This window comes from Polypterus senegalus, chromosome 3 (genome assembly GCF_016835505.1).
Source record: "Polypterus senegalus isolate Bchr_013 chromosome 3, ASM1683550v1, whole genome shotgun sequence".
Lineage (NCBI taxonomy): Eukaryota > Metazoa > Chordata > Cladistia > Polypteriformes > Polypteridae > Polypterus > Polypterus senegalus.
Genome location: NC_053156.1, coordinates 252221611 through 252231791, shown reverse-complemented (window position 1 = coordinate 252231791; position 10181 = coordinate 252221611).

Genomic DNA, 10181 nt, shown 5'->3' with positions numbered 1-10181 from the left:
AATATACTGTATTTCCTGCCTTTTAAGCACAGCAGTGACATGTAGTATAAATAACCATTTGTAGACAAGTATACTGTATATCATATGAATGCTCTGCACCTCAGCTATCCAACAGTAATGAATCTGTCACTGTATGTAGCTTGACACAGGTGGGATCTTTTTAAAAGCAGATTCACTCGGCTGTGCCGTGCTGCCTGCCTCAGGGTATATGCGTAAAAATCACAGATTTAGTAATGAAAGAGAGTAGACAACATGGAAGTTTATGATTTATTTAAAGTACTAGGGTGTTGTACTGTGTTAGCCATTATTAATGTGGTGAAAAGTCATGCAAAATGACACCTTCTATTGACTAAATAAAAAGATTACGATAGGCAACTCAGGCCCCTTCTTCATGCAAGATGTAATACAGAAGCTGTAGTTTCTTGTGTTTATATAGACACCAGGACAGATACAATATTGGAAAACCTTTAAGTAAGACATCTTAAATGTAAAAAATTAATAGACCTCTTCAGGCTCTGATTCATTAAGCAAGAGAGGAGAACAATGTATAAGCATGATCTTTGGATAAGATAACTGTCCAACAAAGTCTTTTGAAGTTTCTGATGAGTTTTTCAATACAATGTGTGTCTGTAGACAGGTTGTCTGGCTCAGTCCGAGAGATGCAAACAATCCTCATATCTGGCCATAACACTCTTGTCTCCATTCATACCGTGTTCTAATGTGTTCAGTTTTAGCATGAGTTTAACTTTCCATTCTTTTCTCTCTTGCAGTATTCTGAAGTTGCCCACAAGCACTGTGACTTTAAAGTACATCTCACAGTGTTCATGGCTTTTGAAGTGGGCTGCCCACAAGAACATCTGCGTTGCCATGCTTGATGTGGAATCTGTGTAAATTTATTCTCTAGCGGAGTGTGTGTCCAGTTTCTCCCATATAGTGTGCAGTGCAGTGCAGTGTCAGGACATTTCATACAGAGAATCAGGTAGACCAAATTAGATGATCTGTGGGAAAATGATCCGTTTATCCAATGTTCTAATCAGCAGTGTGGTATAACTACACGGTCTGTATTATAAATGTGAGTTTTTACATCTTCTCTGTAGACAGGGAGTTGTGCCATTTTCTGTTGGTTCACTTAGGGAGCTTCAGACAATTAGTTGCTGCAGGTTTGGCGGTCGTCTGTATGCTAGGAGAAGGAGGCTCTGGAAATACATCTCAGTGTTTCGTCATTGTGCAGCATTGGCTGAAGTTTTTTTATAATTTTTCGAAGTGCTTTATGATGTGGGTTATAGGTCACAACAAGAGGGATGTGGTTCTTGTTTTCTTTGTTTTTATATTCCATAAGGTTGTCTCAGGGTATGGCAGTAGCTCTTCTTATTTGAGTGTCTTTTGTTTTGGGGGTATAACCTTGTCTGATGAAATCTTGTCTAAGCCCCTGCAATTGTTTATCCCAGTCTGTCTGGTCTAAGCAGGTACGGTTGTATTGTATTGCTTGGCTAAAAATAATGGAGCGCCTTATATGCTTGGGGTGGAAGCTGTCACTTCTCAGGTAGGTCTGTCTGTCTGTCTGTTTGTGAAAAACAGAAGTTACAAGGGTACTGTCTTTCAGTTGAATGGTGGTGTCAAGGAAGCTGACTTCTGTTTTTGAATAATTCAGTTTCAGGTTTATGTTGGGGTGGAAAGAATTATATTCATTATGAAAATGGATGAAGTCCTTCTTACTGGCAGTCCAAATTATGAAGATGTCATCTATGTAACAGAGATACAACATTGGTTTTAAGAAACACATTGACATTTCAATCCCCATTTGTTGCAAGTAGAAGTCTTGTACAAATGAGAATAAATTATGTGACAGAGTGAATTTTATCATTTGTATAATTGACTCTGTGGGTAAGTCATGTTGTTTGAGGTACATTTCACATGCCAATATGCCATCATCATTGGGGGATGTTTGTGTAAAGTGCCTCAACATCCATTGCGGCCAGTAAGGTTCCCTCCGGTAAGGGGCCTATACCAGACAATTTTTTTTAAGAAATCAGTAGTGCCCTGGATGTAGCTGGTTGTATTGAGTGTGAGGGGTTTAAGAATGTGCTCCACCCAACCTGAAACATTTTCTGTAAGGATGCCAATTCCTGAGATTATAGGCCTTCCTGGGTTCCCTTCTTTGTGGATTTTAGGAAGCATGTAGAAGTAACCCATTTTGGGGTTCTCAGGAACTAAACTGTTTACATGATTTATTTAAATGAAGACGCCATTGGGTATGTAAAAATAACATTATTGCTTTTGATTGACTTATAGGTTTATTGCAACATACACAAGCGGCTTTGAAATATGGTGCTTTTGGTGTCCTGCTGGTGGGACAACTAATTCACAAGTGGCTACATAGCAAATTAAAATATATCATCCACTTAATGAAAATAAATCTACTTAATCTAAATAAGGTTCGTTGAAGCTTATCCGAGAAGCACTGGGCCAAGATAAGAAACATACTGTACATACTGTACTTCTCAATTGACACTGATGTATAAATTATCTATGCAACATTAGTAACATATGAAAGCTAATTCCCTTTTTAATGAAAAATTTGAAAAGTTTTATTTTAAACTTCATGTTACAATTTTAGCCTCAGAATACAATAAGTTAAATCTGTACAGGTTAATTTTTACCTAATAATATCTATTTATTTTCTGTTGGGAATTTCTAATCAAAGTAAGGAATAAAATGATAATCTTTGACATCACATCCTGCTTTTGACATATTCACACACAATCAAGAAGCTATTCAAATGAAAATACTATTTCCATTGGTAAAGTGAAATGTTTTTCTATACACGAGGCTTACTTCTGCTGAGATCTTTGCCAGAAGGTGTCTAACATACTCCTGCAAAATTAACATTGCAATGTGAATGCATTTATAATTCTTTCAGAATACCTGAATTTTGGTATGTCTATTTACTGCCAAACACCACTTTTTTTAGGTATCTGGCTTAGCTTTGGAACCCATCCCTTTCATCTTTAGGTTGCATTCTAACATCCACTTTTTCCATTTCTAGCTGTAGTTTCACCCTTAACAACAGTTTTCCAAATATTAGCCATTTTTAAAAATTCATTATCGTTCATGAAACATATGAAGCAACTAACCGATCGTAGATACAACATGTATATATCACATTTCTTACCTTTAGGCTGTATTAGTCCTGTTTTCTTCTAAATAAATCTAGTGCCTTCATATAGCTCATGATGAATACCTCCCTAATTATTTGGTAAAGTGTTTGACCAGAAACAGATAGGCTGCCACTTCAAGTTAAACTTAAAAGCTTGATACAAAAATAGAAAAATGACAATGTCATGTTCTCTGACATCTGATTTGTACCATACCTACTTTAATTCAGAAGATACTGAAGAAATATGATTAAACACCTAAGTCAGATCTTGAATTATAAACGTGGCACAGATTAATGGGGCATTGGAGCAACATTGCATGTGTTGTTTGAATGCCAGAAATATGAATACTAAAACACTTTCTACTTTTCTCTTAGCCTTTTCATTCAAGCATAAAAATGCTCTTCTATTTTGGAAACAATATCCTTTTAAAACACTTTTTTAAGGCCACACACTGGTTTATGAGAACATCTTTCCTTTGGAATTAAATTTTGCACTTAATGACCACAATGAATATAATTAACTCTGTATATTTTATCTGATATATGAAGGCTATTTACATAATTTTAATGTACCAAACTAAATTTTTATCAGTTTAAAACGAAATAAAACCATTGATTATACTTCATGCTGTACTCCTCCTACTTATTTTGAAAATAAAATAATTTTGATTAGCCTGCTTCTGTTTATATGCCATAGCAGCAGAAGCATTACCACATCTGTCAATGGATCTGATGAAAGTATTGATTTTTGAGTAAGATTGACTGAACTCTTATTGTTTGCTGAGGTGTAAAAAAGGCAAAAGCAAATAAGTCTCTCAGCAGAAGATTGTTATTAAGGGTTATTGTCAGCAATAAAACATCTAGAAGAACTCCATAATTTACTAAGCAAATGTATTGTATTAAAAAAAAACCTGTAATACATAGCTATAGACAGGTATTATGTTAAGACATACCAAAATATTTCAGTAATATTCGATAGGTTTATTAAAATAGTGCCACTCAAAAATTAAAACATCATTAAGTCCATCATAAATGTCTCAAAGCTACAAAATAAACATGAATAAAATGTGTTTGAAAAACATGCAAGACTCTAAAGGTCACAAGTTTAAACATAGCCTTTTAAACTCTAAAGTATGTTAAATCTGTTAAGAGATGTGTATTAATAACTTTTTTAGGTATCACTAGCAATTTTTTAATCACTAGTAATCTAAAAAGTATTTTTTTCAAATACCTAATTCTTATTTAATCTTTATTTACATAGTGTTTGTATATAGTAAACACTAACAAGGTTCTGAATAATTTAAACAAGGATAGAATTTGAATTAAATGATAAAAGATAACTTAAAACAGGATAAATTAAAAGTAAAAGCAGTCTTAAGAAACTGGTGGCCAAGATGATTAGCAGAAGACAAGGGAGTAGGAGTGGGACAAGCTAAATATTAATTAGTAAAGCAAATCAGCTAGAGAAGAATGGCAATAACCTGCCTCCATAATGACCCACTCAGGAGCCGCAGAATTAACTGTGGCTTAAACTTGTAATTTAAACTATGATAATAAAGCATTAATAGACTAAAATGCTGGTTAGGTATAAGTCGCCAAAATGTACATATAGGTGGAACCTACATATTCCAGAAAAGATCAAATAATTTGGTCAAGTGAGATGGAAACACTTCTTGTGATGCTCATTTTCATAGAATTCCTGTAGGCCAGTAGGGCTATGGGAAAAGGATTACTAGCATATATTGTCCTGTTTAAAACATTTGAGTAATAAAGCAAAGTTGATGGTTATGTCAAGATGACACACTGTCACTTCAGTTAGTATTTTTTAACATCTGCATTAAGTGATAAAATTCACGTGTCAGTTATTCAGTCATATGCTCAAAGCATGCAAAACACATAGATTTTTTGCTAAAACATTGTTGAGTAGAAACTTCTGAGAACAGCAATGCACATCATAAACGTAAAGGCAAGTCCCAAAGGAATTTCCTTTTTGAACTGAAGATCCACACCTTACCACCCCCATTCACTGGTCAAGAGTCTTTCTTCAATTCAAAACCTCAGTCCCCTGTGACTTTCATTTCCTGTTAATGATGTATGCTATTTAGTAATAGTTTAGAAATAAAATCCATGCATTTTACATGTTTTGAGCATAATGCCGGATAACTGATATGTGGTTCATCAACACAAGTGACTTAATTTTTTTTTCTTTTTCTATGTACATTTTGTGCTGCTATTCAGCATTAGTCACCATTAGCTTGCATTATAAACATTTTTATTTCCATTGTAAGAGAAACAGATTACAACAATAAACAGCTGGAGTACCAGCCTGGTCACCCTGTTTAATTGATTCTGAAGAATAAACAAAAATACATACAATTATTGCAGAGTCGTCTTTACAAATGTGAGTTCAGAACAGAACTGTCTCAAGATGGCAGAGCATCTAGTTTTGGGTCCCTCCAACAGGAAGAGGCGGGTCCAGGTAGACAGACACAGGAGGTGGCATCATAGCTGTTATAGCCATCAATCATCCGGTTTGCCGAGGGAGAAAGAGAGAAAGTCATTAGGAGACAACATCAACCCTTGGGGCAGAGGTAGAATTACAATCATTAGAGCCTTTTGGCTGTCCGGTATGCACACGCATGTGACACCATTCTGTGTGAAAAGATGAGATTAAATATTTTTTCAGCCATTACTGCAAACTACTTTACTACAAACTATAAAAAAATAACTATTCTGGTTGTAATCACTCTAATTTGAACAAATTTGATAATTTGTATTGTTGTATTGTTCTTGAACCTTTTGTGAAAGTGTTTATTTGATGTTTGGACTTCATGCTTCATGTAGTTTTTGCCTATATTTTGTAACATTTATTATAAAATATGAAAAAGTTTCTGTTTTAACAATGTGTTTACACAGATTACTGTAGAAACGGAACACACATGAAATGCGTGTGTTCCAAATAACGATCTATTATTTCAACTCTAAAACTCCACTTCACTCCCAGATAATCAATCAAGGCATGAGCTGGGAGAAGCTGGTGTACGTTCTAAGTCGGTGGGGGGATGGAATAGCCAGCTGCTTGCAGATGGTCTTTATCGGCACATTTACAGGACAAAGGACGCTGGTTGGAGTGGTGCGATGGGATTTAAGGTGGGCCGGATCTACAAGTTTTTTTGTAGGCTCTGGTAATTCTAGTGTTAAGTTAATGGACTGCACTGAACACATTCTGATTTTCACCAAATTGATAATTATGTAATATTTTGATGCTGAACCTGAGAAATTAGAGTTTATTCTATAACTCTCTATTAAAAAATCTGCCAAGATGATATAAGATAATGATGATTAAAAAAAAACTGATTTTTGACAAATTATAACAGCTATTCAATGATTATTATTATTATTATAATGATTATTATAATTTTATTACCATTATTGCCCTAATTACTGCTTTGACTGAGAAGTCACTAATGTAATATTATTGCATCTCAGGAATGTAATAAATATTGATACATTTAAAATAATTCAACATTACTTAATTGATACACATCTAAAACTATAAAGGACAGTTTAGTGTAGTGGTTAGAGATCTGGAATTCAACCAAAATATTTCCAGTTCATTTTCTAGAAATCACTATGGAATTTTGAGCAAATTACTTAGCCTGCCTGTGCAACAACTATAAACTTACAAACTTTTTTAATGTATTCTGGTAGTTTAAATCATATTGAAGACATCTACCAAAGATAGATTAATAATAATAATATATAATATCTTGATGTCAAGCCAGGTGTGGGTAATTCATTTAAGGTATTGTCCTGGGCTTAATTATGCATAAAATGGTGCATCATAAGGGAAAATAACATAATTAATTTTACCTAAAGTGTTTTTCAAAAAATGGAAATACTGTTTAAACAGCAACTTTCACATTTGATTTTAGCAGTACTTCCTTTTCAGATTATACGAATACAAAGCCAAATTTATTTTCACATCTAAATTATGAGAATCCCATTGACAAAACTCCAGAGCCAATTAATGTATGTCCAATGCTTATTTCATTAGTAAGTGCCATTTGGGAAGCATATCAAAATGCCCTTCAATCCAGAAGATCTTATGTCTGTGCCACAGTGTTTCAGTGGGTAAGTGACTTGTTAATTGCCATGCACTCTGGGATTTATCTCTTGAGATATTTTTTAATTGGTATGCCTAGTGGCCTGCCATTATAAAAGGCCCTTCAGAGTGTATTAGGGCATTTGAGATTAGTAGCAGAGGTAAGACTTGAAGTAGCTGTTGGTCCAGGTTCTTACTAATATTCCCTATTTCTAAAAACCACAGTATCATATTTTAATTGATCTCATTGCAGATGTAGTCAAAACAATTATTTTACAGTACTTTACAAATATGACACTGGCACTCCCCATCAACCATATAAGATCATATTTAAATAATGTGATTACTATATACTGAATATGCATACATATACTCACATGTATAATTATTATTTTAGTATAAATAGTACATGAAAATGTATAATGTATTGAATCTTCAGAAGAGAAGCAGGTGTATGGAAAATCAGGAAAGCATTTTGGATAAACCTAATATGTAGACTATTTGGAGCACTATAGATGCTTCTGGTTCGGTAACATTATCATGAATACAGTCTTTATTTAAACTAATCCACAAGAACAAGAAGGAGGCTTTTAAAACTTTTAAGAATGTTGACATCCGGCCATTATTTATTCTGTGTGACAGAATATTTCATCTGCATGTCAAATGATTAGTGGAGATTTGTTTTATTAAACAGGTCATTAGCAGGCCCGATTAAGACTCTAGGATGCACATGGGCATCAGTACCTGTGTTGCCCCATGCACATACATACACATGTACTGTAGGTAAATCAAATGCAATGTACTCTACATCAAAAAGACAGACACCTGTAATCTGTATCCATTTTCTTAAATTCCAAGTGCTGTTTCTTTTTCTTGCTGTTCTTTCCAACATAATTTAGAAAATGGGCAAACCACAGCATAGGTTTCTTTCAAATTATCACCTATGACATTTAAAATTTTTCTTGAAGTTCCTTTTACACAAAAAATAGAAACAGTTAAACAAAATAAGGCCTAGTAAAGAAGGGTATTAAAATGTGAAAAAAAATACACAACAAGAAACAGGGACATTAAATTAAAAAAGAACAATCAATACAGTATTCAACAGGAAACAGGCATGTTACATTAAAAAAGAAAACTCAATACAGTATCCAGTTCTTACCGTCAAAAATATAGCAAATGAACAGAATAAGGCAAAGCACAAATACACAGAATACGTTTTGACTATCTGTATAAAAGAAGAGCATCAAACAGAAAATTAGGCAAAGGCTAAAGTGGCATCTTTCTAAAATCACACCCAAATCACAGGCCAGGTTAGGGAGAATGCACTAGTACAGCGTGTTGCCGCACCCACCACATGATGAAACAGCTCAGGATTCTGGTTGGCAACCATCCAGGTAGACATGTGGTCCAGTCCCACCACCCAGAAATGACCATCTATCTGCCGCAGCCAAGTATTACTTGGGCGTCACCTTGACCTGGTCCAGCCACTCAGGTCCTTAACAGTGAGGATCCTGTGAGCCAGATCAACCTTAGGGAATTGCACAAAATGGTCATACTGCTATAACTGTTGCTCCCTCACATTGCAAGTAATATGCCTCATCTGGTATTCCATGAGCAACCACTTTTTGTACAAACTAAATCAAACCAATGCTACCGAAGGATTCTCCAAAGAGACACAGTACCAAAGGAGTCCTGTCTTCATCTCAGATCACTGGACAGCATCCATGTCTCACAACCATACAGCAAAATAAGAAGCATCAGGACTCGATGGACTTGGACCTTCATCCTTTTGCAAAGATATCGCACACCCCTTTCCAGCAACCTCATGAATCCCCTTGCTCTCCCAGTCCATCTACTGACTTCATAGGAAGAATCACCAGAGACATGAATGTCACAGACAAGGTAAGTAAACCTCTTGATGAGATTGACATTCTCCCTTTAGACAGACTGCAGATGGTCATGCTCAAAAGGTCTTTGAAGGCCAAATCACCACTTCCTTTATTTGCTCAGTTTCTGGTCCTCAAAATGCAAGGTCAACAGGAATGTTGTATGGTTTCCATGGTCAATCACCAAGCAGGGGCTGAGCCTTATCATCATCATTAACATTAGTTTCTTGTTTCTGTGTAGTTGTGTCATGTGCTTGAGGACACCAGTGAAAATTAAGGGAAGTGCATTTAGGACTGAAGTCTTTTTTTTAGTTTTTTTCAGAGTTGTGGGAATCTGGATAACTTGTAGTTGAAGCAGAAATCATGGTAATGTACTGTAGATGAGACACTGGGACAGCTTAGTTATTAGTTACACAAACAAGCTTGATGTTTGTCATGTTCTACCTGGTGCTGTCTTCCTTATCGCTATGGTGTATCAGAAACCACAACCACATATCCTCTCCAGTTCAGGCATTAAAGTAACGCATAAACTGGGAAACACTCTGCAGACAGTTCTTTTTAATGCCAAAATCAAGGAATCTACAGCAGAGTTACGAAATGCAGTATACAGTATACCACGTGCTGCATGCCCAGCTGTATAAGTGGGACACATATCTAAAACACTCGCAACTAGAGTACGAGAACATCACAATACTGTCAGAAATAAGGGCCCACCATAACTAATATATACACATACAATTTCAACTGGGCATGTTTAACTGGGACACAGTACAAGAAAGATTCAGAGAAAATACTAAAAGTGCTAGAGAGCTGGGTGAATCATGGCTATCAAAAGAAAACGCTATTAACAGACATGAACCCAGCATATGCAGGCTGGAAAAGAAGAACATCCAAATAATATAAAAAGCCTTTAAAACCAACACCATCCAAACCCCACCTTACTAATCCACCTCTCCTACACCCACCTAATGCCCCCTTTCCCTTTTGCTATATATTGCCTTTGATTCCTGTATGTTTAATCATTTTCCTCTGA